Here is a 27,427-nt window from a genome sequence, read left to right as displayed (position 1 = left end):
GTCCCATTTAAGTTTTCTGGCACTTAGAGCAGCACAGCAAATACACTGGGCTTGATTTCCCCAGCACAAAGCACCCCTTATGGGGCTACAAAAGCCAGCAGAAGAGCCAGGAACGAGGAGAGGCAGAAGTCACATAAAAGATGGTTCAAACAGGGCCTGAGAGGGGACCAGGTGCAGCTGGTCACTTATAGAGTCACTGGTTACTTATAGGCCCACCTTCCCCTTGCTGAGGAAGTCACCTGCACACATCAGGCTTAGCAGCCAAAGGTAAGGGATGTCCCCTGTCCTCCGGTGCTTGCATGGGAATTAGAGTTGAGGCTAATTAATCAAAGTAAAAAGTCTGTGCCAGTGAGACTGCAGTATCGTCAGCTGGGGAGAAAAAGGGGGTGTCACCCTGTTTTGCTGTTACAGCAGTACAGATGCAGGGGCTGAGGATATTGCTGCTCCAGACAGTTATCAGCCACCTGACAGGCTTCGCTTGCAAGCTCTCGTTCCCAATTCTATCCAAAACGAACAGATTTTGCAGAAAAGGAATGTAATTTTAAAAGTCCCAAGTTAATCAAATGCTTTAAAAACACAGTGCCTGCAATACAATGGATCAACTTTGTCCTGGGTGTCAGCCTATTCACTCCGGCAAGCTTCCACCAGAGATGAATTTGCTCTGGTGCCTTTGTCAATAAAATTCTAGATTAAAAGAGCCCCTATATAGAGCTGGTCCCAGAGGTAATTGCTAGTTAATCAGCCAATTAACTGACCCAACGAGTAGGAAAAGGGGAAGGGGGAGCAAGGGGGAAAACAAATCAGTCAAGGTATGGTAGAACGTAATTCTTTAGGAGTTAATGTTAGAAACCTTTTCAAAGGGATTACAGCCTACCTTGACTCATTCCCCCCTTCTTCTTTCCTTTCTCTCTTCTTCCCAATTTGTAATTGTTGGCTCCCCTAATTGGCTGATTAACTACTTATTACAGGCAGACCTGGAGGTATGTGGGATCCCGTTAGCCACGGAACTTGATTTCATCTAGTGAAGCAAGGCTGAATGCAGCAGAGCATCTGCATAGGCTGTTTTTTTCCTAGCCCAGTCTGACTGCTTAGACTTGAGCAGTATTTCTTTTGAGAAGAATTTCTTTCATTTAACTAGCTTCTACTTTATTTACTACCAGGAAAATGAAGGATTTTTGGTTTGTTATGCAAGCAAAATGATTTTTAGCAATGGAGTTTGTACCCCTCAAATTAACCTATTTACTATTCACTGATAGATTATCAACATCGTTAGGGTATTTTAATGAATGAGCTGTTACAGCTGCTTGATGTTATGATAAGAAGTAATGACAATAGAATTAGTCTCTCTTTTTCTTTGATAGCCTTACCAGGCTGACTTCTACCAGTAGCTATCCTGGGAGATGAGTCCTAGTGGTGAATGGGGAGAGCTGAGAAAGTTACTATAATTTCCTCTCCTTGGAATAGTATGAGGGAAATGAGCAGAGCTCACCTTTGCAGTTGTTGGCTTCACAAAAGATTGACACTAGGTCACAAGGGTACCAGTCCAGTCTCCTACATCCTGAAACAACACAATCAAGCAGAAAGTCAAAGTTTCTCTCTGATGCTTCAAATAATTTTGTTGATTGCTCAACATAAGGCAAATCTTGCAGCATCCCATTAATGCATCATATCCAGCACCATGCAGACAGAGACAGAGCTGCTTAAGCAACAGCATCTTAACAACGACATCACAGCCTGACAGGTCACTAAGTTCCATCTCTCTAAAATTATACCAATCACTACACATGGTGCAGTGTTGATGGAGTGTTTTGAGCTCTCACCCTCCTATGATTTTTCATAAATAATAATTTTTCGTAAATAATATTTTTCTCTCCTCATTGCTTCCTGCTTGGGCAGCAGAAACCTGTGCAAAGCAGTAACTCCTCCAAGCGCGTTTGTGCAGGGAGATGGGCACAGGACAGGGTTCTCCTAATGTAACCTCTATTGCATAAACCCCAACTCCGAATTCCACTTCTCTCCTTTGGCTTTGGAGGAGAGTTTGTGATTTTAGTTCTATTTAATGTTTGTGATGATTTATTCCTCCTACCCCTCTTTTCTCCTTTAGCAAAAGAACGGGCTGAGTCCAGGCAGCCCATCCTCAACTGCATGTAAATCACAATCTGATTAGGAAGTGATATATTCATCTCTAACTCCTGCATAAAAGTTATTCAAGTATTTTGACAAAATAAGTGCTGTTTACTTTATACGTTTTCTGCTAATTCTAAAGATTTCTGCAAACCTAAAGGATCTCATGGAATTTACAGGCTTGTGGCTTTGCTATTGAAAGTATAAAGGCATGCTAAATTAAGTTGATTTGCCTGTGAAAGAAACACGTCCATTATTCATGTCAGGGCCCTGTCACATCAAATTGAGGGAGCGAAGAAAACCCTTTTTTATCAACGTTTAGAAGCAAGGAAAAAAACCAACCATTGAGAGACTGAATTTCAATTGGGAGAAAGTCAGTCTGAAAGCAAGGTTAAAAAAAAAAAAGTTGGGGACATGTCTAATGTTGGAAATCAGCAAAGGGTGGATTGATTTAACTTTGGCTGGAATCTTTCAAACAGAAAGCCAGGAGGAAACTTAAAGTAGCAAGTAGTACACAGTCTCGATGTCTCTCGTGTAAACTTGTCAAAAGTAGTTAAGCTAATTCAGATTTAAGTCTTTTCAGACACATTTTTCTTGGATACTTCAGAATAGTAGTAAAAACCGTTAAACAGCTAGCACATTACGTTTGCGTACTAAAAATTTTATTCACTGGTTATTATGTGATTTAATCCTCATTAGCAGACAACACATAGGTTTTTTTTCTTTCCTTTAAGTCTGATTTGCTGATGGAAAAATTGAAAAAAAAATGCGTTCAGTATGGCTGTTCTATGGCTGCGCACAGCTGTAGCAGGGGCACTGACAGGATCAAAAATATTCAGGACTGTTTCTTGTCCACTATAAGACACGCAGTACTTCACGGAATTGGAAAATCTTGGCTGATTTTTAAATGACATAGCGTGATAGATACATACAAAATAAATTGCACATGTATACATGGCATTTTTCACATTTAAATATGTATATTTTTTTTCTGTTTACTAACTATTCCAATAGAGAGAGAATTAAATGAGAAACTGCAATGAGAATTGTTTTATACACTGAAATCCTTCTGACTGCCTGATTATAATTTCTTGTGTGGCTCTTCTATTTAACAAAAGGAACTGTAAGCTTTTTCCTCTCATTACAGTTGGTTTTCATAAGCTTAAAAACAGCATGTTAAGTGGCATTTCACAGTCTCCTGCTTAAAGCCTAATTGGTTTAGACTGGACACCTTAGAGATATTCTTTAAAAGTCCAGTTTTCATGTCTCTGACAATATAATATTGTAACAAAGGATAATTCAGCAACTTGATTGTCTTAAATCATGTTTCTGCATACCAGACCTATACATCATTTCTTGATGAGATTTGTTTTTCTACCTTTTGTTTTTCCCTAACCTCTGAGCCCTTGGGTTAACATGTTTTCTGCTTTAAAGCTCTTATTTGAAAGACACTTTACCACCTCATGCAAGCACTCTCTCAGGCTTCCCAACTTCAAAGTCTCAAGCTGGGAAAGCAAATCTAAGTCCCAAATGCTGGACCCTGCAGCTTCTATAGGACCCTCTGCTAAAGTTAAGTTCTTGTGTTTAATTGAAAATTGCAGGCAGTGTAAATAGGAGTTAGTTTGCGGCAATCTTGCCACAAAGGAATTACCTTGTGGAGTGGCCACATTGGGGTAAATAGAGGGGATAAAAAAAGAAAAGGGGAAAAAAAAAAGAGAAAAAAGAGGGGAAAAAAAAACGGGTAAAAGAGAGAGGCATTGTACTGTGGAGGTAGCATCAAGACAAGGATTAATGGCTAGAGGAATTGTATTTTGTGTGCTTTCAGCGACATTACAATCTCCCAAAAGTAAGTGTACTAATAAGTGGGCCAGTAAAGAGAGGTTAGCGTATCAAGGGAAATGGGAAGATGGTTTTGCAGTTAACAGAAGACTTATTCCGTGAAGACCAAGCAAAGTGCTGCTGATTTGTTTATTTTTAGTAATTACATTTGGATCGATTAACGAAGTTAGTTTCTTATAGAGCCGACAAGTGATGGGAAGTGATCTACACATACCACACAAATGACATTGTCTGCCAACTTATGCTATTTTTAAGTGCTCCCACCTTTATTCTACACTATCGCTGGCAGGGAGAAACGCAGTCCATGTTTCACTGCAGATATGTGGTGCTGATCTGATGTTGAAATTCATGCAGCCACACGGGAAGCCTGCCAGCCCCTACCGCACCGGCACAGCGGGAGCAGTGGCTGTGGGAAGGAGGGCAGGTTTCCCTTTCAGTGCTTGAACCTCTGCTGCCCTGGGATTATGCTGCTGATAGAGGCTCACACAACGTTATCAGATCTTTGCAGTTACTAAAAAAGATACAGCGAGAGAAAGTTAGGAGAAAGCAGCGGTGCTCCTGTCCTCCTTCCTCACTCTCCCAGGAGCAGGGGCGAGGTGGGTTTTCTGCTTGTTGGACTCCCTGGGCTGGCTCAGTGAATGGTCAAGCAAACAGCAGAACTGGCAGAAGGGAGTAAGCAGCAGGAAATGAGGTCTCCTTTTTCAGCGAGAGCTACAGTTTTAGTAGCTCAGCTGCGCTGTGAAACTGCAACCTGAGACTTGCTAGATTTGGGCTCAGTTCATAACTCCTGTACCACTTCCCAAGCAAACCTGGCTACGTCACTTGATCTCTTAATTATAGGCCCCTCCACCTACAAAATGGGAAGAATAACTTCTCTTTTTCTTCCAAATTTCTGATCTTTTCTATATAATGAAAATATGGACACTGTCTTTATGGGAATCCATTCAGCACTTGTGATATATTTTTTTATTAAAATTATTATTACAATGATAATTTAAGCAAATGTAATGACCTCTGTTCTGTCTTGAGCAGACCACTTATACCAGGCATTGCATCCCCCCATTACAACAGAAACAGTTCAGTTATGTAAACTTTGGATATTCTGTAAAAGTAAGAGTAAAGACATCATCATGCAGTAAAATTGTTCCATTGCTATCACTGCACCTGCTGTTAGCTTTGGTGGTTTTTTTTTGTTTTTTAATAATTCATAGCTCATCATATTCAAACTACTGTTTTGAATGGAAGCCAATGGAACCAGAGTCTAAAAATACAGTAGAAGTATAACTGGGTTTATTCATACATAATGCAGAATTACATGAAACCGTAACAGAATTCAGTCCACTGAAATTCACTCCACAACATTTTTTTCATTTTACATAACCTGTTTTTAATAAAATATAGAATCTGTGAATTTAAGCACACTGCTAATACAAAACAGAACCATTCTGTTTTAAAACAGAAAATCACATTTCTACTCACTTTTCAGTAAGGGGCATACAAGTTGCAGCAGTTCAAAACTCTCTTTCAAAAGTTTTTGTGGTGTGAATCCATTGGTTGCACCTGTGAGAAACAGAACTGATTAAATATCAAAAAAAAAAAATCCTAATTATTATCTAAATAAATTAATAGGGTAATATTTTTGAAAGTTCTAATATTACTCATTTTGCCAAGAATTCACTAAGACTTCTCTTAATCTTTCTTCTTGAAGTTTACTGTTCACTTAATTCTTAACTCTTGAATTTAAATAGCATTTTACCTTATTTATTTATTTACTGTCATGGCAAATAATTGAATTGTACACGGTGTGAGACTCTCCATGTGTACACAAATGCCAGGCCTTTCAAACTGGGATCAAAATGAAGTCAGAGAAGGAAAACACTTAGTTTGAGACGTTGCCCATTACTATTCTGCTTACAGTACACACTTGGGAAGTTTTCATGTTCATAACTCACTGTCTGTGATGCACATACCTCTTAAAGATATGCAAGTTCATTTCAGCATTTATCTGCTCTTTTCTCCTCAGGAGTTCGACTGTTTTTCCGCCTGATGGTTAGAATGAATTGAATATTTTGAACTCATCCATCAGATTTGGAAATGATCCCTGAATTGATGAGAGTGTTTAACAGTTAATTGAACATTTCTATTGTGAACTTTCATTGTTCCAAAGTGCAAAAATACTGCTCCCAGGAACACGGACAAAGAAAAGAGGATCCACGCCACGCTCTCACACCACAAATATTTTCATCCTCTAGAGAGCAGCAGGCATTTAAGTAATGGGGCATCACTGTTCTCACTCGTGGATATTGCAAGGAAGGGTGATCGGAAAAGGACTTTCAGAGGTCCTGAGGGCTCCCGCGTCTTGTAGTAGGAAATAATCCCTCATTTTTCAATTCCATGTTTTGTTTGTGCTTATCTCACACAAAGCGACCTCCCTAAAAGTACCATTCAGCCATCTCCCTGCTTCCCGTAGCCACGTGGGACAAACGTTCATAACAGCAGTCTCAATTATTGGTCTGCCTGCGTGACCCACACAGCAGGGCTTATTTTCTTGAGTTGGTAAGTTGGCGTCTACAGATACAACGCACACAGTCTTCAGCCACAGTGAGGCTGTTTCAGTTGCTTTTTGATTTTAATGTGACTTGCATACCTCATTCTTTGACTTTTTAAAATTCACACATGCAACTGAGGAAGCAATAAAGGAATCTTAACTTTTTCTCCCTCCCTGAAAATCATGAAAAACGTAAGTGCGCCATTGTAGCACTCCAAATAAAGAAAAATTATTTTTCTCTGTTCCGAGACAATAATTGCATTATTGCACTTCACCTTTCTCCTTTTCACCAACTTTTATACTGTTCCTTAAGAACATGACTTCAACGTCTTCCATCATCTATGGCAAGCCCTTAGCTTGGTGGTGCCATCAGCCCTGGCACCCAGCGGAACAGCAGCAGTGTGTCCCACCTCCAGAGCATCTTCACAAAACTCCATCACCTTTTAACAAGGACCTTCAAGAAAATGCCTTCCTCCTCGTGCCTCTCTCAGACCATGAGACTTTTCCACTGCCTGCCCTGCTTTTCTGACAAGCCTAATTCCCTAATTTCTCTTGAGCAGATCCCTTTATTTAGTAGATTTTTTTTCAGCCCCAAGATCGTTCCCCCGTGCTAGATGCTTAATTAACTCTTTTCCCAGGTCCCCCAGGCTCCCACAGGGTGAAAGGTCCAGCCCCGTTCCTGCAGTTCTGGCTAAGCAGTTGCTGAGGTCTGCACTCAGTTTCCTTTGGACGATTCAAAACCAAAATATTTATTTCTAAGCAATATTTCTGTTTCCACTGTGGGAAGCTGGTAAATCATGCTTATCATGGCCTTCATCTGCTTTCTGATGTTGCAAAAACCAATTGTATTAGATATGTCGCAGGAGTACAGCTAGCAATTTGAAATTCACACGCATGTAAATCAAACCATTCCTGACCTCTTGAATTTCTGCCATTACATACAGAGATGTAGAAATGTTAATTAAAATGCTGGTGCAACAGGCACACATACGTGCACAACAGCTCACCAGAAGAAATCAGGCCCTAGAGACATTAAAGTCAGTTTCTGCAGTATATTTCTACTTATGCTCAAAATGCTCCTTGGACAGTGTCAGAATCATTCCCAATATACTACCAACGAGAACAGGTCCGTGAAAATAGTTAGGTGTGGTTTGGGGGGTATTAGATTCTGTGGCACAGTAATTTTCTGTAGGTTTGAAAAGCAATCATTCCCTTTATTGTCCTGCAGTCAGCTCTATCTGCCTGAACTGCATTTCCCTCCAGGTGCTCTACACTTTTCAAACTCCATAAAATCTGTTTAATTTTCTGATTTTCCCATCACTTGGGTAATTGGCAGCCCCCTCCTGCCCCCTCTGCCGCACAGCCAGCAGAAACGCAGGCAGCGAGCCTGGTTCCTACCGTGCATGGACCACTGGGCTCCTGTCCTCCATGGGTTCATCCCTCTGGTCATCTCATGCTTTGGTACATATGGAGAAATATTTTAAAATATTTTAAACAAGGTTTTGATAAGATCACTCAAAACTTCATATCAAATCAATTGTATGGGTGCAAACTATGGTTTAAATACACATAGAAGAAGCAGAGAGAGTTTTAGCCGAACTGAGACAGTTAGCTAAATATAAGGTATCAACAGAGAAAGGAGCTTTTAAAAGCTGTTTTAACTGTGTTGTCACAGAAATCCATCAGAATGACATCTCCAGTTTCAGCAGGGCAAAGGGTCCAGGCAAGGAGGAACGCTTTGGAAAGAGTTGGACCGATGTACCCACTCTTATCCTTACATGCTGCTTTATGCCCACTGTGACTTACCCCTGAGACTGGAAACTCCTCGGAGCTGTAAATGCCCTCCAGCCCTTGGCACACTGGGCCTTTCAGGCTGAGCTGTGCCTCCCATAGCACCAACAGCAAATGTAATGAACCTTAAGTAAGGAGCAGGAGCAGAGATTGCAAGTTCATCAGTTGTAAGCGACAGAGAAAAGGAAAGATGGGGCGGGAGGGAGTTTCTAATCAATCACGGGACAACAAAGATGGACTGAAGTGATGCAGCTGCAAAAGGAAGCAAAGGTGATCCTAAGCCCCAGCTGGTGAGGGCTGTGTATCTGTGTACCACTGCACTGGGGACCACTGAGACCTCAGCAGATAAACCCATGCATGGTTCTGTTTAGGAAAGTGGGATACAGCCTCAATCCAGGGCAAAGAAATGAAAATTCATTTTTATGCAAGGAGATTAAAAGAACTTCCTGCTAACTACAACTGAATTGGGGTAAAAATCATTCTTTAGAGAGACAACACGGGCAAGAACCGTCCAACATATTCATTCATTCATTTATGGTACTGTCAGTATTGACATTCAAATATTATGAGTCCTACCATGAGGCTGGCCTAAAATAAATTCTTTGGACTGATATAAAAACTATAAAGTTTATATTCTTTTTTTTCATCCTACTATTTAAAATACGAATGTGTATGTTGTTCACAGGAGCTAGCGTCTCTTAGCAATCATGGATTGCTTTTTTTAAATAAAAAAAAAATAAAACATTATAAAAACACAAAGTCCTTGGGAAATGCCTTAACTCCTCTGACTTAACAGCAATTCCTCCCCAAATTAAAACACGGTGTTTTTTACTGTATTGAACCTGGATATTATTTGAGAACTGGTGATGCTTAAAAAATAATAAAAAATAAAATTAAAAATAACATCAATGCATTAATTAAAATGATGGTATTTTCATATCGATACAGAGTAATGTTACATGCTTTTAATTTGACCAACTTTTCCGCTAGTAGCTCTAGAGCAGCGTGTAGGAAGCGCAGGAGGTGTTTGCAAGGCTGCCTGCTAAATGCAGTCCTGGCACTGCTCTACCTGCCAGCTAGTGCAAGACACCAATGGGCAGTTATAACACAGTGGGTGTGGGAATAAAGGATTTCTGCCCATATCCAGTAACTCCTACAATAACAGCTTCAAGTGCTGCAAATATTTCTTCCTGTTCCCACCCCCGGTGTTTTACCGGACTGTCAGGGGTACAGATTACACAACAGATTACTTCAGACACCCTCAGGATTCATATCATCTAACGAGATATGAGGCGTGGAAGGGAGGAGGGGCAGGGTTTGCACCCTGGTGCACTGCTCCATAGGGGCTATTGAGAGATTTGACCACATAAAGACTGGGAGTAGCTTTACAGATCGTTCAATGAGAGCCTCAAAAGGTATTCTGTATCTTTATGCCCATCCAAATATTTACAGATCTTTTAAAGATCAAGACCGTCGTTATCAGTTTATGTGCTACATATTGGCATTATCCAGCGTGACCTCAGGAAAGCCGATGCCCTGCAGCAGCAATGCGATGGTATGTTCAGCTCTGCTGGATCTCCATAGAGGGGGCTTGGAATGCACTGGGGAACAATACCCAGGACTGCACAGAGCAAAGAATGAAGGGCAGCAGAGTTTGATAACCACATTAAAGCACTACCAACATCTGTTCAAGCCAAAGACAACACTATCTCCAGGAATTAACCTTCTGAACCACTTAATCATTAACCTCAGCAGAGAGAAAGTTAGACAACAAGAGCCTATTTGTCAGTAGCCCCTCCGAGATATGTGGCGAGCAATATTTTACAGAGAACAGCGTGAGAAGGGCTTGCCCAGCTTTATAAATTTTAAACACAGAATATATTTGTGTGGGAAACAAGAAGACAATAGATGTAAATAAACAGCTGATCCTACCTTGAAGCCTTCATTCATTTATCCTGTTTGAAGTGGCTTGCCTGTTTTGTCCTCCATTGTGTAATAACATTTCCTCTAAACAGTTAGAGATGCTTCACTTCTTGTTCAGAAATATTCCCGGGTTTGGAAAAATTTACAAATGGATAGGATGTTAAAATTTTAAACTTGCACCCATGTCTCCAGGATTTCTACTGAAAAACAAGTAGGTGATTATTGCTTTGCAAAAAGTAGGAGAGCTAGAGAAGCAAAGTGGTTTTGTTTAACAATTATTTGTCTATATATACTGCTTGACATGTGAGGTCACCCATTCAGTTATTCTGCTATAACCTGAACAAATGTCCTCCCTTCACAAGACTACAGTTGTTACAGATTTTGTTTCTTTTTCTTTTCTTTTCTTTTTTTTTTTCTTTTTTTTTTTTTTCAGAGGAGTAAAGGCTTTGGTTTCCTCTAACTAGAGTGCCCCAAATTTGTAGCAAAACTACACTGTGGTGTATTGGGGCCAATGCTTTATTTCTCTGGACTTCATGTAATCATTTACCAAGGGGGTGTAAAACACTGCCACATAAGAATGATGCTGTTTAACACCCACTTTGCACCAACCTCAGTGGCCACACAAGGTGTAGGACAATGCATCATAAGGCCCTGTATGGCCGCACAGATATTGCCACAGTTGGAGGGATTGGGAAAAAAAAAAAAAACCTGTTGGGAAGATGAGTGACGGAAGGGCTAGGTGACAGACTGGTCTCTACTGTCCACATGGGTGGCTCCTGTCTGTTACTACTGGAACTGCCCAAGAGAATTATCAGGTCTCTGCTGGCTGCAAAAGGGATGGTCTAATCCCAAGGGATGAGGGAGGTAGAGCTCAGCCATCTGTTGTTTTTTGCTGGATTAACTTTTTGTTGGTGAGCAAGTTGAACCGTCTCAGTGCAGAGCCTCGTGTATGTCCCAGCACAAGGGTAGGATCATTCAGCCAGGGACAGTCACACTTGCAGGCAGAAGCAAGATCTTAAATCAGCTCAAGCGGCAATGTGTAACTTCAACTTTATATATTTGCCTACAAAGCAGACCAGTAACAGCAATAAAGAAGATCCATAATAATTTATATTTTTTTTCCTAATAAATGGTACACTATTTGTACCCTTGTTAGAAAAGCTCGGGTTGAATGTGCACAGAAACTGAGTTATGCTCTCAGATCAGGAGTCAGACTGCACCAGCAGAAGCATCAGCTTGGTCTGTCTTCCCTTACCTGAGCCTGTCCAGACATAAAACAGAGGCACTATAGTCCAACAGCAATCTGTTACATCAGGCATGAATTATGTCCCCCAGCTCACCTGACCTTAATTCTTTCAGTGTGAGAATCATGGGTGATGTGTTGACCAAAAAAGAAAAAAAAAGCATAATAATTACCTATTTTTAAATCACCAAAAGGTAAACAGTATTGTCTCCTCAAAGATGGTCATTTACAAACACACTGGGAAGATGCTCCTCTGGTCAAAGCATCTTAGGGAAATTATTTTCAGACAATTCATTTCTCCAACAGGTTTATTCATCACAGTCTATATTCCCACAAATTGATTTCTCAGGGCTTATTATGGTAATTTAATCCTCACTGATGACTGTCGGGGCACTTCGGAGGCTGAGCAGCATAACTGGGTTTTAAAGCACTGTCTGCTGAGAAGACTAAACTGGAGCAGCAGACAAGGCACTCTCCTTTCACTTGGGTCGCTGAGCTCATTAATGTGGATAATTAATTGGAGCTTTGTAGCCCTCCCTTTGTACACCGACAACAAGCAAGTCACAGTAGCTGTACTACATCCCCCCCTCACCTGAGCACTCTTGCACAGACACCTGCTGCTCATAATTAAGATCCATTGCCCAAATTTACATATCCTGATTTGTATCACTCAGCTCCTAGAGACAAAGGATCGCATTTACTGCGGGGAAATGACAGCTCAAATTATGCTTCTCGTCTACGGCTTGCCTGGGCAGCTGCTTGTGCTAAAGGGCCCTGACATGAAACACCAGAGTGTTTCTATTTAAAAAGTATATGTTTGGATTGAATTTAAAGAAAAGCACATGGTGATTTCCCCCTTAGGGGGATAATAGCCTTTTCATTAGATAACAAGTGTCAAAAGATGCCATAAACTTCCCCGCAGGCTTTGTTGCCGCGCAGCGCTGCACGGAGCGCAGCAGTGAACTTGCAGGGTCCCCCGCTCTCCCCCTGAACCCGCTGCTCACGTGCACGCATTGGGTTTGGGAAGAGCAGGCATCTCACGCTACATGCAGTAAAGACCATACCCTCAGCTCACCGGCGAAGAGGAGGCTGAGCGTTGAATCCCCGATTCAGCAGGGCTGATAAGGCACAGGAGAAAGCGCAGCCGGGAAGTCAGGCTTCAGTCTAAAAAGACAATAAAAAATACCATGTATTGCCATGCAGAGCAAATGGAGTGTGAGACTCCCACTGACACTTCAGATGGAAACAATTTTCCATACACACATATAACTTTTGCTGTCACCTGTCCCTAAGCTTTTTGGGCAATGCAAATAGCAAGAGTGAACCCACTGGTGATAGCCCAAGTCATCCCTTACTACACTTTTCCTCCAGGTTTATTAGGTTGCTGCAATGCCCCTGGGCAAGATTCAGCCTTCATTCAAAGACCTTTAAAGTCTTCACTGGGTTTGAATCAGTCATCCAAATGATTAAAATAATTCTAGATCTGATTTATTCACATACCACAATTAATGTTAGGTACATGGGGTCTAACCCAGGAACGCTACGAGGGCAGGACCTCGTTGTCAGTGGGACTGGCATTTATAACTTGCTTCGGCTCATTTTCAAATCTGGAACTCACCTTCAAGAGAAGGAGTTAAATTAAAACTATGAATGCCAACCAGTAGAGTGAATGCAGAAGTGCAGAGAGACTGTAGATAGGACAACTGCAGCTACCTGGGTTCCTAGGGTTAAGATGATAAGCTGGACACACCTGAGGTCTGATCTCATTTGGCTACTCCTTTTTTTCAGGGATGAAAGCAAACATTTTATTCATGGTATCAGAAGAGCAAAGTTCCACACTAATTCTGAGTTTCTTTCTTTAAGGGAACTTTTAAAAGAATCTGACATTAGAGTTACCTAAACATGTCTGCTCCTGAAAATATTAAAACTATATATATTTTGTGGCTCACATTTGAGAAAAACAGAAACGAAACTGATTTCTAATGGAACTAACAGCTACCAAACTTCATTAAAAATAACGACACTTCAGAAGTAGAAATGAAAATGGTACATTATTCCTTATCTGTGACATAACTTCAGAATACATCCATAGGAGTACCTGTTCAGCAGCCTGTGGCAAATGAAAAAGACAAAGAAAAACATTGCATTGGGAGTCATTAATTGAATTAATTAACCTAGTGACATTGTCATAAGAAGAATTTATCTGGCAACCAGCAGGAGCAGATCTCTAATCATTTCACCATGGCTTCTTCCACAGATTAACAGTCACACAAGCCCCTGGCAGCTGGCTGTTAACATTGCAAATTATCAGAAATTAATTAGATAAATGCTGTGCACCCATGTGGATATATTTTTTTTTTTTTTTTTTTTTAAGTAAAGATTATGAAGCCAATAGCTTGTCTGATGATTTATTTGGAGAAAACATCATTGTTTAAACGAATAGGTTGCAGCATGGCTTTTAATGGGAGAAAAGAAAAAAAGGGGAGAGGTGGCTTAGAGCAAACCATAGTAACAAAAGCCAAACACTTGTTAACAGGAATTAAACAATCCACCCTGAAAATAGGGACATACACAAATGAATTCAGAAAGGTCTATTATTTTTGGATAATAAAAATAATTCCATTTGCATACTTTTCAGAATAATTAAGGTCGCTGTTTCAATCTATTAAGCTGGGATCCAACTCTTCAGAAGTACTTCTGCAAGATAGCTTTATTCATCCAGAGAGTAGCCAGCATATCACACACGATAAACAGAATTTTACGGAAATTGAAAGAGGCTACATAAAGCTTAGCCTTATTATTTCCTGCAACCTCTTGTCAGAGTAACAGGCGATGTAACCATCACACTTTAGAAAGACTCCTTTAAATACTGCAGTGCTTCTTAGTAGTAGTCAAGGACTTGCCTAAAATAAAGTCTTAATCTCCATGAGATTCAAACAAAAGCAAAAGAGATTCATTCTCGCTAATGGATTTCAACTGTCCTCTTAAAAATCTCTTTTATTTCTACCTGACAGTGCTTTATTTGTATGTTTTCTATTTAAATAGACTTTGAAAACTCCCAAAAGCAGCTTTTAAACATGCAAAACTGGCACTTTACAAAAAACTGTAATGCATTTATATTTAACAACCTCCAATAATCCACTCTTTTGGAGGAGTGGGGTTTATAGAACACAAACAATAACAAACTTAGCCCAAGAATCCACAGATTCATCTGGACACAGAGCTGCTGTGAGGGTGAAGGAGGGGCAGGGGGAAAGGGAATAGGACAAGAGAAAGATGAGAGTGGAGACTAACGTTCTTGAAGGATGTGTGGAAACACGGAGGGTCAGGAAGGATGTTGCTGACACTCAATACTGAGGCTCTGAGGAGGCAATCACAGGTCTGAAATAATATCTTGTAAGAGACCCCAAGGGAAACCCAGCCGGCCAGGTTATCATTCCAGGCTAAAGTGATATTCTTCCCACTGGGAGCTGTGGGCTCACAGTCTCAGGTTTCCAGTCCCTGGGGGAAGATGAAGCTGCTGAGGGTCTTTCCGAGGACAAGGCAGCTCACATGGGCTGTGAGAGGTCCTCACGCAGCAGGTGTGGAGCTGGACAAACACAGCAAGGGCAGTACAAAGCGAAGGAATCGGTGATGCTCTCCCATCTCACAGTGAAAGCAAAAATGCCCTGACAGTCAGAAGCACTGCCCCAGCTGGGCCAAGCTATTCCCCAGCTTTCCTCCTAGTCACAGGTAGGACACGTCAGAGACTCAGAAAGCTCAGTTATGTTTGGCTAAAAACAGAAACAACAGTTTTGGGGAAGCGGAGATTTCCAGTGTTTCGTTGTGCACGGGAACAAAGCCCGCATCACAGAAACTCCTTTAAACCAGAACGCTCTGTGCCAGTGCCCGTCTGCAAAGTGGGGATGTTCACAACCGGTGCGTGGGCAAATCTGGGTGCTGCCAACTTTACCTGTTCCCTGCCTGCCCACCTGCCTAGCAGGCTACGTCCACGCCACGTACGTAGCTGGGAAATGTGCCTGTCTGTGCCTGCCTATGTGCAGGCTGCCATAAAGGCTTCCCTGGAAAATATGTAACCTCTAGAAACCCCAAGTTCTCAGACATCAACAACCTCCAGTGCTATCAGAGCAATCTAAAAAGTATCAGCCATTTCCTAGTATATTCCCGTGCTCCTGCTCATGGATGTACAGTTACTTGTTAACACGTGTACTGGTCTAATTTTAAACAGCTGCCTCTCTTCCTATGCTTGACAGGTGGCTTAGTGGATAAATACTGCAGGAGCGAAATAAAAGACAGCTTCTTGAAAGCTGATACCTCAGCTAGGCTTGGTTTCTTGCTTCTTGAGAAGCTGCTTTATCACAGCATGAATCTTACTGTTGCATGAGATAAACTGTCAACTCAGAAACTTACAATTAAGCCCCTAAATCCATGTTTATGCAACAACAACAAAATAAATCATTTAAAAATATATGTTTTTCAAATGCTAATTTTTCATTGCCTGGCTGCAGAAACCTGAACTTTATACCTTTATATCTATATCTTTATATTCTGACACCAATAAACACCTCCTTAATTCCACTGAGAGTTAAGGAAGTGTTGGGATAAGGCTACATGGAGTAAGACGGATACACAGAAATGCAGACACTAGAACCTGATCACTTAATTATGATATGATTTTCTTAGGACGTGAAAATTTCTATTTTTAAACCATTTAATTTCTTTTATGATTGACTACCACAGGAATTCAAATAATTGCCTAAACTCTTCAGATATATTTTTTTTTATGTCTTTTGGTATTTGAATTCTTATGGACCTCTCTCAAGCATTTATCTTAATGTCAAAATTATGTAATTTAAAAATCAGTTTTTAAGTGAAGATAGCAGTTATCATTAAAAGAGAGAAAGAGAGAGAACACTATTACAAAAACAAGCAGTAGCTGAACCCTTCTTAGCATAAGCTTGTGAGGTATTTCCAATTATGCTGCACTTCAGGAGAACTGAAAAGCCCACATAGTATAAGTATGTGTGCAAGCATTTACAATATTTTTCATGCAACAGTCTGTGTGCATAGATGCTCAGGCAAAGAAGCAATTGGAGAAGGCTGCACTTCACCCTGAGACTAATTTTAAAAGCCCTTTGAAAATTTTTTGTATCATATCGTGAGCATCGTACTGAGGGAGAACTAGAGAGGAGCCTTTTTCCCTCTATGAAAGTCCAGGCTTTATATTTTTCAGCATTCTTGTGCCAGAACTGTCTTGTGTGAGTACTTCCAAGTAAAAGAAAGCTTTAGCATGTATGATGCACTGCCGTGCAAAGCTACCTAAGTGTCTAATTTCATTTGTGGATCTTGTCAAAATCCCTTGTGCATATATGCACGTGTGTTTGCCCCTACACTACAAAAGCACTGGAAGTCTTGTGCCTCTTCATCTCCTCACATCCAAAGAGAAATGATGTTCCCAAAGGCTTCCACTATGAAAAGACTGCAAGAACAATTTTTGCATAAGTTTTACTGTGCCAAGATGACAATAGCTTGTATTTTTTCTACATCAGAAAATCTTTTCATGTATCCTTTACTCCCCCTACCCATTATAAAACTTATGTTCCTCAGTGCAATATGAAACAAATCGTGGGAAAAGACAGTAGCTTTAACCAGAATTTTCAGAGAAAAAAACATGTTTTTTTGTTTTCTTGCACTTTCCTGGGTGACTTGTCATGTCAAATAGTGTCAGTCACATCTGATTAGGTGACTTTATGACTCCAAGACATAAAGCTACATGACTGATGCACCTCAGTCCGATGCACTGCAAGATGACTCCCCCTCTGGGAAACGTAAAACAATGCACTTTTCAAAAAGCTTAACCCTTAATGCTCAGAGTCAAATTCCACTAGCGTCCTTCCATTACAGTGATATGATAGATGGTGACCGTTGACTTGAAGGTGTAAAGAAGTGTGTCTTTTCAGAAAGTGAGCTGATTTAGTAAAATGTCTGAAGAACAAGTTGGTGAGTTTTTGACTTGGTATTACGATATCAGACAGTGGCTCTATACCCTTATAAAAATTGTTTTAAGGAACACATTTAATTTCTAATAAATTCAGAATATTTTGCTCAAGATTTACATGGAGTAAACAGGACATGTAATTTCTTTGTTTCAGTTATCCAATCTTTTAGTTTATAAAATCATATATACTTACAGGTCATACATCATGTCTCTAAGTCATTACTAGCAATGGATTTATGCATCTGCGAATAATGAGGCACTATAACTGAAACAAAAGCAACCAGTTCACAGAGTAACAATTCACAGGTCATCATGGTTTTATCATAGCATGTTTTATGCCTACATATGAGAAGTTTTAATAAAATGTTAATTGGTTAATGAAAAATCTCAGGGGAGAGCTACATTAATTGCCACCTATGGTTATTTCCCCCTCTTATTTAAACTCAGTGATAAGACTGGATTGTTCTGGGATATATATCCTGAGGAGCAGCATTTTCATGATATTTTGAAAGTAATTTGCTATTTATTTTTTAGCAGGAAAAGAGACATACAAAGCAATATACACATGGTGTTATTCATAACAGATTTGCGCTTTTTTTTTTTTAACAAAAGCTAGACCAGATATCTACTCTGATATAATCTAACAACATGGAAATAATTGTGCTACATCAAAATAATACAGGTGTTTTACCTGTAGACAGTAACACATTTCAGCATTAGCTATTACCATACCATAAAGTAATATTATTTTCTTGCAATACATGATGATTAGATCTCAAAAAATCACCCTGTTTATCTGCACAATCCTCATTTTAGCTCTTTTACCTATTTAAAAATAATCCACCCGGAAAAAAATGGAACAGGTTGTAATGAGATTATTTTGAGAATTTAATGGAAAAATAATACTGCAGTAAGAAAGTAAGAAATACTGCAGCAGCAACGAAGGACCTGCACTTTGCCTTAGGTGCCATGGACAGCACCCATCTCCCACTTTGGACCTTTCCATAAACTCTGGGATGCTGAACCTCACTTGCTAAGAGCCTTGTCCCCAGGAGAGTCAAACACCACAACACCTACTAAAGACGGACAGTAGTAACAAGGAAGGTGTTGGCCCAAAGCTAACCAGCATCGGTTTATCTACAATTTATGCTGCTGGACTGATTCAAAAAGAAGTCTGTGTGTCAGCAACTGATGTAAAGTCTTTGCATGTCTGTGATGGCTTAGGGGTGACATCTTGATTAACAAATCATACCAATAAAAACCTAAAATTACATACATTAAATCGATTAATAGGTTTCTAAATGTAATTATAAATAGCAATCTTGTCTGACAGCTTTTTCAAGTGCAGTCCCTAAGGGTCTGTTATGTGCTACTTAACATTTCTATCAATGACTTGGGAGTAATATAAAAACATTACCGAGAAAGAATGCAGACTGGGGGAACATTCAATTAAAAAAAAAAAAAGAGTAGACCAATAATGCAAAGTGAGCTGACACCTCTGTAAATTATGCACAAAAAGCAAATACATGTTTCAGTAGCACCAAATATAAAATCACAAATCTGAAAATGAAGTATGCAGGCCACAGTAATATGATGAGTAACATGATGAGGAATCTATCCCAGAGAGATGACTTTGAAAAAGATCTTTGGGCTGTGGATGAAAATCATTCTCCTGCACAATAAGTTAACCAGTGTAACCAGTGTAACCAGGGGCCAGTGTAATCTTGGGGTATATAAGCAGCAGCATCTCAAGGCTCTTTTACCTTTTCGCCTGGTATTGGTACTACTGTTCATGAAATCTGCCCACAGCTCTGGCATTTACAGTTCACTAATGATGTAGGATCCAAGAGCCCAGAGAAGAAGTAAATGAGTGAGTAAAGTGCAAGAAAACATGTTTTGTGGTGAAAGACTCCAAAAGCTCATTCCAAAAAAGATCATCTGACTTGATCATAGCCTCTACACAGAACAAATGGAAGAGGAATTTCAGAGCTGATGCTGCTGTGTTTTAGACAGGAGATACAGTAGTAGCTGGATTATGAAATTTGATAAATTTATATAAACTACAAAGTTCAGATTTCACTCTATAGTTGAGCTCATAGGAGAACAGTGCAGTTTTTTTTTTTCTTTACTGTGCACAGATGGCTCTGTAAAGACAAAATTTTAGTTGAAGCACAAGTACTGACCTTGCAGCAACAATTCATGAAGGCAATCTCACCGCTTAGGTTCTTCGGGAAGTTAAATTAGATGATCATGACCATCGCTGCTGACCTTTAAATCTATGACAGTAGCTGAAGTTCAGACCCCAAGTCTGAAAGAAAAAAAAATAATGTTCACATTCAAGATAGTTAGCCATTAGAAACTACTCTAAGGACCATCTGTAGTGTTCATATTATTAACCATGAACTCCAGTTTATCCCTTACAGCCGTGAGTTGGCTAAAAAATCCTAAGAGAAAGACGGGCAGAAAATTTTCACCCTTACACAAGCTGCACAAAAGGATCAAGAACAATTGTTCCCAGTAGGAAGGGGAAAACTGGAACACGGGAATCTTATGAACCTTGCACTATTGATTAGTGGCACTCAGCTAGGACAGTAGTAAATACTGATGGACCATTGCCTATCACTGCTAGTCAAGGTTTCCGTGTGCACTGGTGTAGAAAGGATAAGAAGCATATGACACTTCACTGGACAGAGGACAAGACTTAGATTTGCTGAAAAGGAGTTGCATTCAGTTATTCAAATTCAGTCCAAATTTTTACAACAGCAGAATGTATTTGGTTCTGCAAGGAGGACAGGATTGAAAAACAGACACTAGTAGATTTCACTTGCATTTATCCTGCTATTTTAACATGAGAGGTGACTGGGAGTTAGCCCAGCATTATGCCATCTGTATCAGTAAGACCAGCTATAGCCTTACTATATTTGTGACGAGGTGTTGACTGATTCAATTGCTTATTATTCCACTATATCACTTCCTTTTTTGCTTGCACTCTTAAACTAGGAACAGGAAGACTGAGATTCTAGAAGCAGGCAGACTCCTACGCCATTGCAGCCTGAGTGCAAAAAGACACTGCATGATAAATTCCCACCTGCATCAAACACTCTTATCTTCTTCTCATTTCTTGTGCCCTCTCCCACTCACCTGGAACTGAACACTTCCCCTTTGTTTTATCTTATCTTGAAAACAAGGAAATACCGTGAGGTACATGTCAATATGACCTCTGTGAACTAGGAAAAAGCTGTCTAATGTAATGCCTTGTGGCTCCATTAAACCAATTAAAGATGCTTTAGGCTGTGAGTTTAAAAAATGTAAAGAGACTAAAGACTTGCTCTTCTGCTCAGAGATTCTTCCTAAAATGAGTTTACATAGGAGATTTCTAAAAATTACTTTTATACGCTGCTTTTTTATTTATTGAATATTTACACCTTGTTTAAATGTCATGGATTAAACTGAAAGTCTTAGTGTTTTAGCCAAGCTGACTGTTAACTGGGGAAATAAGAAGTAACCTTGAAAAACATGATTAGAAATTTTCTTTCCATACTTCAAGAATTAGTGAAAGAATAAGTAGTATGAAACAATTGCCTTTATGAGATTGCCTTTGCCTTATCAATGTACAAATTCCATATCTCAGGGAAGACTGAAGAGTGAGTTTTGCTATTAGCTTTCCTCCTATATTTCCATATAAAGTTATACTTTTTGACCAGAGAAAATTAGGGTATATTAAATACTCTTTTTAGGTCAGAGAAGATTGCTATACTTTTGATTAAAGACTGGTCATCCCACATTGATCATACTGCAGTGCATATAGCAGAGCAAATCCAACGTGGAGGAGCAAAGGCAGGATGCTGGTTGGTTTAATGAAATCTGAAATGCTTGTGGAGTTTCTGGACTGTGCAGGAAGGAAAAAATGATAATAATGAAAGAGCAGTCTTGAATGTCCTGCTTTTCTGCAGCTGGTATTTACCTTTGAGTGGAATCAGTGCCAGAGTAACACTGTCTGAAGCTAGGGATGGAGAAGTCTCAGGAGCACCAAGCATCCAGATGAAGTGAATTAGAGTTTGATATCACTAATTTAGATCCATGTTTACCAGGAATGACTCAAGTTTCCTAATGCTGTGGAGGCAAACACATTGCATTTCATTGTAACATTAAACTAAGCAAAGCCAAATGGACCTTAAAAACTCAGAATTCTCAGGAGAACAGAGGAAGCCCATGTTCCTGCATGAGTCTTGCCCTGCTAACATCCAGACTGGATGGTTCTTGATCTGAAGACAGATAATATTAGATATATGCCAACTGCATTAATATGATTTAATTGGACAAATTAACACAGAGACCTTTTGTACACACAACTATTACAATAGTATACACAATTCTGGTTGGGGATGTAATCTACAGAAATAGATACACTGGCACAATCTTTAGTATAGGCACCAATATAAAGACCACTTTATTGCCCTTCTTATAGAGTAATAGATGTAAGGAATGCTTGCAGTGCCATCTTTGGTCTCTGACTATGCCAGTGTAATGATACTGGGATTTAGGAAAGCAGTGTAATTTCTGGGTGCAGGCAGTGCGTTAGTGTCAGAGGAAGACTTTACAGGAAGTTACCTTTGATTATCTTCAACCTAAATGGCCTTTGGTTTCAACCTGTCTCATACAAGAACATGATTTCAAGACTATTAAAATGTATAATGTAACAGAGGTGTTTACAGTTTACCTGAAAATGTATTATTTCTAAACTTCCACCCCACTGCTGAGGTCAAGAAGCCGCTTCCCTGTGGGCCTGTCTAACTGCAGAGAGGATCTGTAGTCACTTCCGAGCTGCATCAGCAGATACCCGATCTTGGATGAAAAGAACTGGTGAACTTTTGATAGATGCTTTCCCGAGATGAAGTCTGAAGACCTGCCCTGAGGTGTGTCAACAAGATGCTTCTGCAGATATCCCACAGAAATACAGATACTGCTCCATGCAATGACATTAAATTAGAATTACATTTCATCAGCTTCACTGTCAGTCCAAGGTAAAAGTGAAACGTTCACTAGTCTGAATCCAAAGGGACAGCATCAGCAAATTTCCCTCCTCATCCAGTCTGTGCGACATAACTCTCTTCTGAGAGTGGAAGACGGTTCTGTTTCTACAGCCAAAGTGCTGTAATTGGTAGTAAGAGAAATAAGAAATTTGTCCACCAAAGACAAGTCGGGTGGGGTGGAGCTCATCTGCTTGTAAGTGAACTCAAATAAACCTATTACACAGGCCACAGACTACGATCGGTACTTTTGGTCCAGAGCATCACCTCCAAATGGTGCCACATTAAAAAGGAAGAGCCAGTCTTACATATACCCAGCTATCTGCACCCAGCTTCCCTACTCGAATCTGCAAAGCTTCCATAGCAGTCTCCATAAAACATCTACCATCACAGCTTAGCTACTTCCGAGGGTTAGCAGGAGCCGTCCCTGTGCACTCCTGGCCTGGCCGATTTGCATCTCAGCCTTAATGCTATTTACTCACAGTCCTGCTGTGACTGTTATCAGACACGCACGGTTTTGTGGTCAGCTACTGTGTATTGCTCTCTTCAGCCCTTCAGGTTTGACAAGGATGGATGTGAAAAGAAGTGAAAAAGTAAGAAAATGCAGTATACTAACAACAACAAGAACAACAAAAACTCTGGTAGCTTTTTGGCATTTGCACCTAACTCGGACATTTTCTCTGAACAATAAGAAGTCAATAAATCACAATAAGCCAGTTGGAGGTGAAGTGTTTAACTAGCTAAACCACTGAGCCTTATCTGTTAACAGATAAGTGGGAACCAGATTAAGGAGATCACTAACTTTAAAAACAGGTAGCATAGACAGGAGGAGCAAAAATGATCTTGTTTTCTGTTTCTCTGGGTTAAAATAGCAGTAAGGGCATAGAAGCAATGCATTTGAGACAAACTTTTCACTAAAATAAAAAGTTATGCTTTTGCCAACACCTTCAAAGACTATCTAGTTTGCACCAGTTGATACAAAAAATGACATTAAAGGTGACAGTCAGTGCAAAACACTGTCAGCAGCAAACAGATACCCTGCATCATATGATTTTTTGTATTCCTTCACTGTTTGAAGTTAAATTTTAAGTATTTTTCCCACTACAGAGATATTTCTGAGTTATCACTATTTCTGTCCACTAAAACAAAAAAATATAGATTGCCTTGCATAATACTGTACACTACCAAGGGTCATTGGCCTGGGAAAGTATCTAAATGTTTCTATAAAATTTGTGGAAACAAAGCATTACGATGACTGTTCTATACTACGATTGTTCATATATTCCAAAAATCTTTTGAAATGGGTGAATATGAATCAGCATATATTTTAATAGGAAATTTTAGGGTAACATGAACCGCATTTAGCTGCTCTGCAGAATGAGTAATTTAAACAACATTTACTCTGAATGAAAATGCAGGTATTACTTCCTGCTTCTCCCTCACATCACACATGCACAAAAGGAAATGTGTTGAGAAAATTACTTTAATATTGATATTCTTCTTGTAATAGAGTCCTTGTTACCGAGGCAGGACTCAGAGCACAGCAGCACATTACGGGGGCTGGGAGGTGAAGGCAAATTGATGTTTAACTTTGCGTTATGCTTTGTAAACTCGGAGAATGGAAATGGGAACCAAGATCAGGAAATGCTATTACTGGTCATAGAAAAGGGTGCTGGTGTGCTGAACCTCCTGTGTGGGAACACTCACGGGCAGGCAATGCTGCAGGAGCTGCAGCAGCCTGGGGCCAGCCACAGGGGGAGCATGAGAAATGCAGTTCTTTGACCAGCTTCTCACTTGCAGTGGGCAGAGGGGAAAGGAGATGACACTCTTCTGGGGCGAAACAGTGGAGTAGGACACCCCTAAAAGCAGACTATTTCCACTGATCAAAATGAAAGGCAGGAGAGCAGTGAAGGGTTTGCCCAGCTAGGGGAAGATTAAGGATGAAGTAACAAGTGATTCTTCTGCAATTATCATTTGAGGGTGTTGTAACTCATCTCCACACTTTTTATCCATCTGGAATTCTGTTAATTCAGTCAAAGAACTTAATATTTTCCAGACTTTATGCCAGTGGCATAAAGCTGGTAATATCTTGCTTAACCCAAGCGAGCCTGTAGGACAGTCCTTCCCTGCCAGTGCTGCAGAAGCAGTAATGAGGCTAGGGATTTGATCCTGCGATCTGCCCTGCTCACTGAATGCATCCCTGTTATTCCATCCTCCCTTCTGCTATGAGCAGAAGCTTGAAAAAATCTTTGTGGAGACATAAAACCGGGTTTCTAGCATGACTTGGGGCTTTGCACTCAGCTGAGTAACAGGAGAAGCTCAAACAACTTGCCTGAGGTTGTACAGCAAGAGAATGGCTCAAAACAAACCCTGTATGGAGGAAGATTCTCGTTCTAAATAGTGCCAGTGGGAAGGAACAATACCATTGCCCTCAGTGACTCCTACAAAACATCACTGCTGTCATGAATTAGCACAATGAGATCAGTACCTATGTTCTACATACACAGCATCTTCAGGTGAACAGCTCGAGTTGTTGTGGACCCAGGATATCTTCACTGCTTAGCAGGAATAGAATTAGACTGAAAGAACAGGAGAGAAGGCAAGTCCTTCTACAGGAATCATGAGAATGAACTCAGGAGAGCATTACAACTATTTAGGCACACAATACTTTATAAGCATTCAGTGGACTCTACTTACAGTGCATGTAATAATACAGAGTAATGGCTTAATGCTCATGCCAAAACAGCCTTCATGTTCCTCCCACGTGTTGCACGCTTTCAGCAATCAGGCCCCAGTTCTCCTTACTGACTCCAGCACACTCTGACTTCAGGTGGACTTCTGCAGTCAAAGAGAAACAAACCTTGAGGATCAGAGCTTTACATTGTGAATTTCTGTGTTGGCCTTCTATTGTTCCTAAAATGCCTCTAGTGCTCTACAAGGTGTCCAGAAATGAAAGTTTCCCCAGGAGGAGGTGAATCACCAGAGGCGACAAGAGACAGGAAGTTCCAGTGCTCAGCCAGGCTTTATTTTAATCTGTTCAGTGATCTCAATCACATCCCACAATGCCCAGACGTATTAGAGAACACTGATATCTGAACGAAGATACTTAAAGGACCTTATCTGCAACTAGGAAACAAAGAAAAAAATGAAGCAAAATCAAACTCCATTAATTTTGAATTTTCATAATAGTATATTTATAGAATTTGGCTTAAGACAGAGTATTGTTGTCTTTGTGTCCAAAAAGGTTTAGGAATGACTACTTGATAACACACCTTCTAAAGCAGTGTTTTGGTGTCTGCTGATGAAGGCTGTTTTTGTCATCATAGCCCTGTAAATACACACATGTAATACATCTAAAACATATCCAAAATACCGTGTTTAGAGATACTGTATTTACTCGATCCACCATCTCACACAGAAATCAGTTCCTTGCAATCAGTCCTTTATCCGTAATGCAATTATTTATTGCAGTGTTTCTTACACAGAAACTATCTTGCCTCTACTGCAAGTCACACACCCCCTCTAACAGCACCAGGCTCACTCACTAGTCCAGTTTCTCAGGACTCTAACAACTTAGCTGTTCAAAGACAGCCCAATAACTTATACACGGTTTTCAGTCACTTAGTAGATCTAGAACTCCTCTTGTGTCTGTAGATAGAGCATCCTTGCCTATATTTGGGTGCATTCCCTCATTATAATCTCTTCTGGAGTGGTTGTTGGTTTGAATTTAAGGAAAAAGAGGGAAACATGAAAGCTGGGGCATGTTACTGAGAAGATTATTGATTGATAAATTGCGTGATAGTATGTGCCTCCAGAGTGAGAATCCAGCATAGCTGCAAACCGTATCACTCTACAGGTCACAAATCTTCTAGTGTAGTCTTAAAGGTGCTCAGTACAACTACACCAATGCTTCTGTTGATTATAAATTCACTGTCTTTTTTTTTTCACCAGGGAAGGAAGATATCTAAGACAGTATCTTTTTGGTCAAGACTTCATCTTGTCCCACTACCACTTGCTGCCAGCAATTAATCTGCAGTTAATTCAAATAAATCTTTTAGGAATATTTTCAGGTATAAGAAGAAATTAATAACTTTCCTGTATTTCATGACTTAGTTCAAGAGGATCTTTTCTGACTCATCCTAGACAAAGCTCCCACTGAAATCACTAGAAAAGGAATTCAAGATAGGGCATTTTGAGTTTTTTGTTGTTCCAAAAAAATCCCTGAAGTAAATACAATGTGGAGTTCCAGTAAGTGATAAAGTTCCTCCTTGGGTGATGTCATTCAGCCTTTTTCTTCTTGTTGCTTAGTCAGGATTCTCTAACCACAACTTTTCAGTGTTTCACCTAACATTTTCATTGATGTGGTTATTCATAAGGACACTATTCATAATAACCAGTTAAAACCAGATCTCAGGAAAACACAGGAAAACAATTACTGTGTTTTCAGAAGCTTCTGGTTTTCTATGGGAAACCTGCAAACTCTAAGGGGGCACTTATTAGGTGAGGTTAACTTTTATTTGGTATTGAGAGTAAAATCTGCCTTAATTATTCTGAAATAATTAAGATAATAGTTGTCTAAATCTATATGCTTCATGTTAAAATATGATTAAATGAAATAGCTTTTGAAAGCACTGAATTCTCTGAACATTAGAAAATGTGAGCATTTATTCATCTTCCCAGATCCAGATTTAGAAACTCAATTTTAAGTCATTATTTTGTCGTACCTTGCAATACAGCTTACATATTTGGAAATCAAACCAAACTTTTGAGAGAAGCTTTTGACCACTGCTGTCTATATTCAGTAACAAAATATGAAGCTGTTTATTTTACAACTTGCTCTTGCAAGACCTACATACTGTATGTTAAGGTGCATTGACTTCACCTGCTGGTAAGGGCTGAGGGACCTGGTTTTTGACTGGCAAAACCAAGAA

At 39.9% G+C, this 27,427-nt stretch overlaps 2 long non-coding RNA genes across 2 annotated transcripts in view; both read right to left on the bottom strand.

Moving 5' to 3' along the window:
* Window positions 1-1,367: 1,367 nt before the first annotated feature.
* Window positions 1,368-10,647, bottom strand: LOC125184891 (uncharacterized). Its single transcript, XR_010834692.1, has 4 exons — window positions 10,235-10,647; window positions 5,934-8,427; window positions 5,443-5,523; window positions 1,368-1,558 (listed from the first exon to the last, which is right to left on the bottom strand). It is a non-coding gene; the product is annotated as an uncharacterized lncRNA (long non-coding RNA).
* A 1,885-nt stretch (window positions 10,648-12,532) lies between these two features.
* Window positions 12,533-27,427, bottom strand: part of LOC106037628 (uncharacterized) — a 159,990-nt gene continuing 145,095 nt past the window's right edge. Inside the window, exons 4-6 of the long non-coding RNA XR_001208147.3 lie at window positions 25,194-25,334; window positions 19,650-19,774; window positions 12,533-12,632 (exon numbers count right to left, since the gene is read on the bottom strand). This is a non-coding gene — a long non-coding RNA (uncharacterized lncRNA). The remainder of the gene's footprint in view (window positions 12,633-19,649; window positions 19,775-25,193; window positions 25,335-27,427) is intronic.

Source organism: Anser cygnoides, chromosome 13 (genome assembly GCF_040182565.1).
Source record: "Anser cygnoides isolate HZ-2024a breed goose chromosome 13, Taihu_goose_T2T_genome, whole genome shotgun sequence".
Taxonomy (NCBI): Eukaryota; Metazoa; Chordata; class Aves; order Anseriformes; family Anatidae; genus Anser; species Anser cygnoides.
This window is presented reverse-complemented; position numbering and strand designations above follow the sequence as displayed.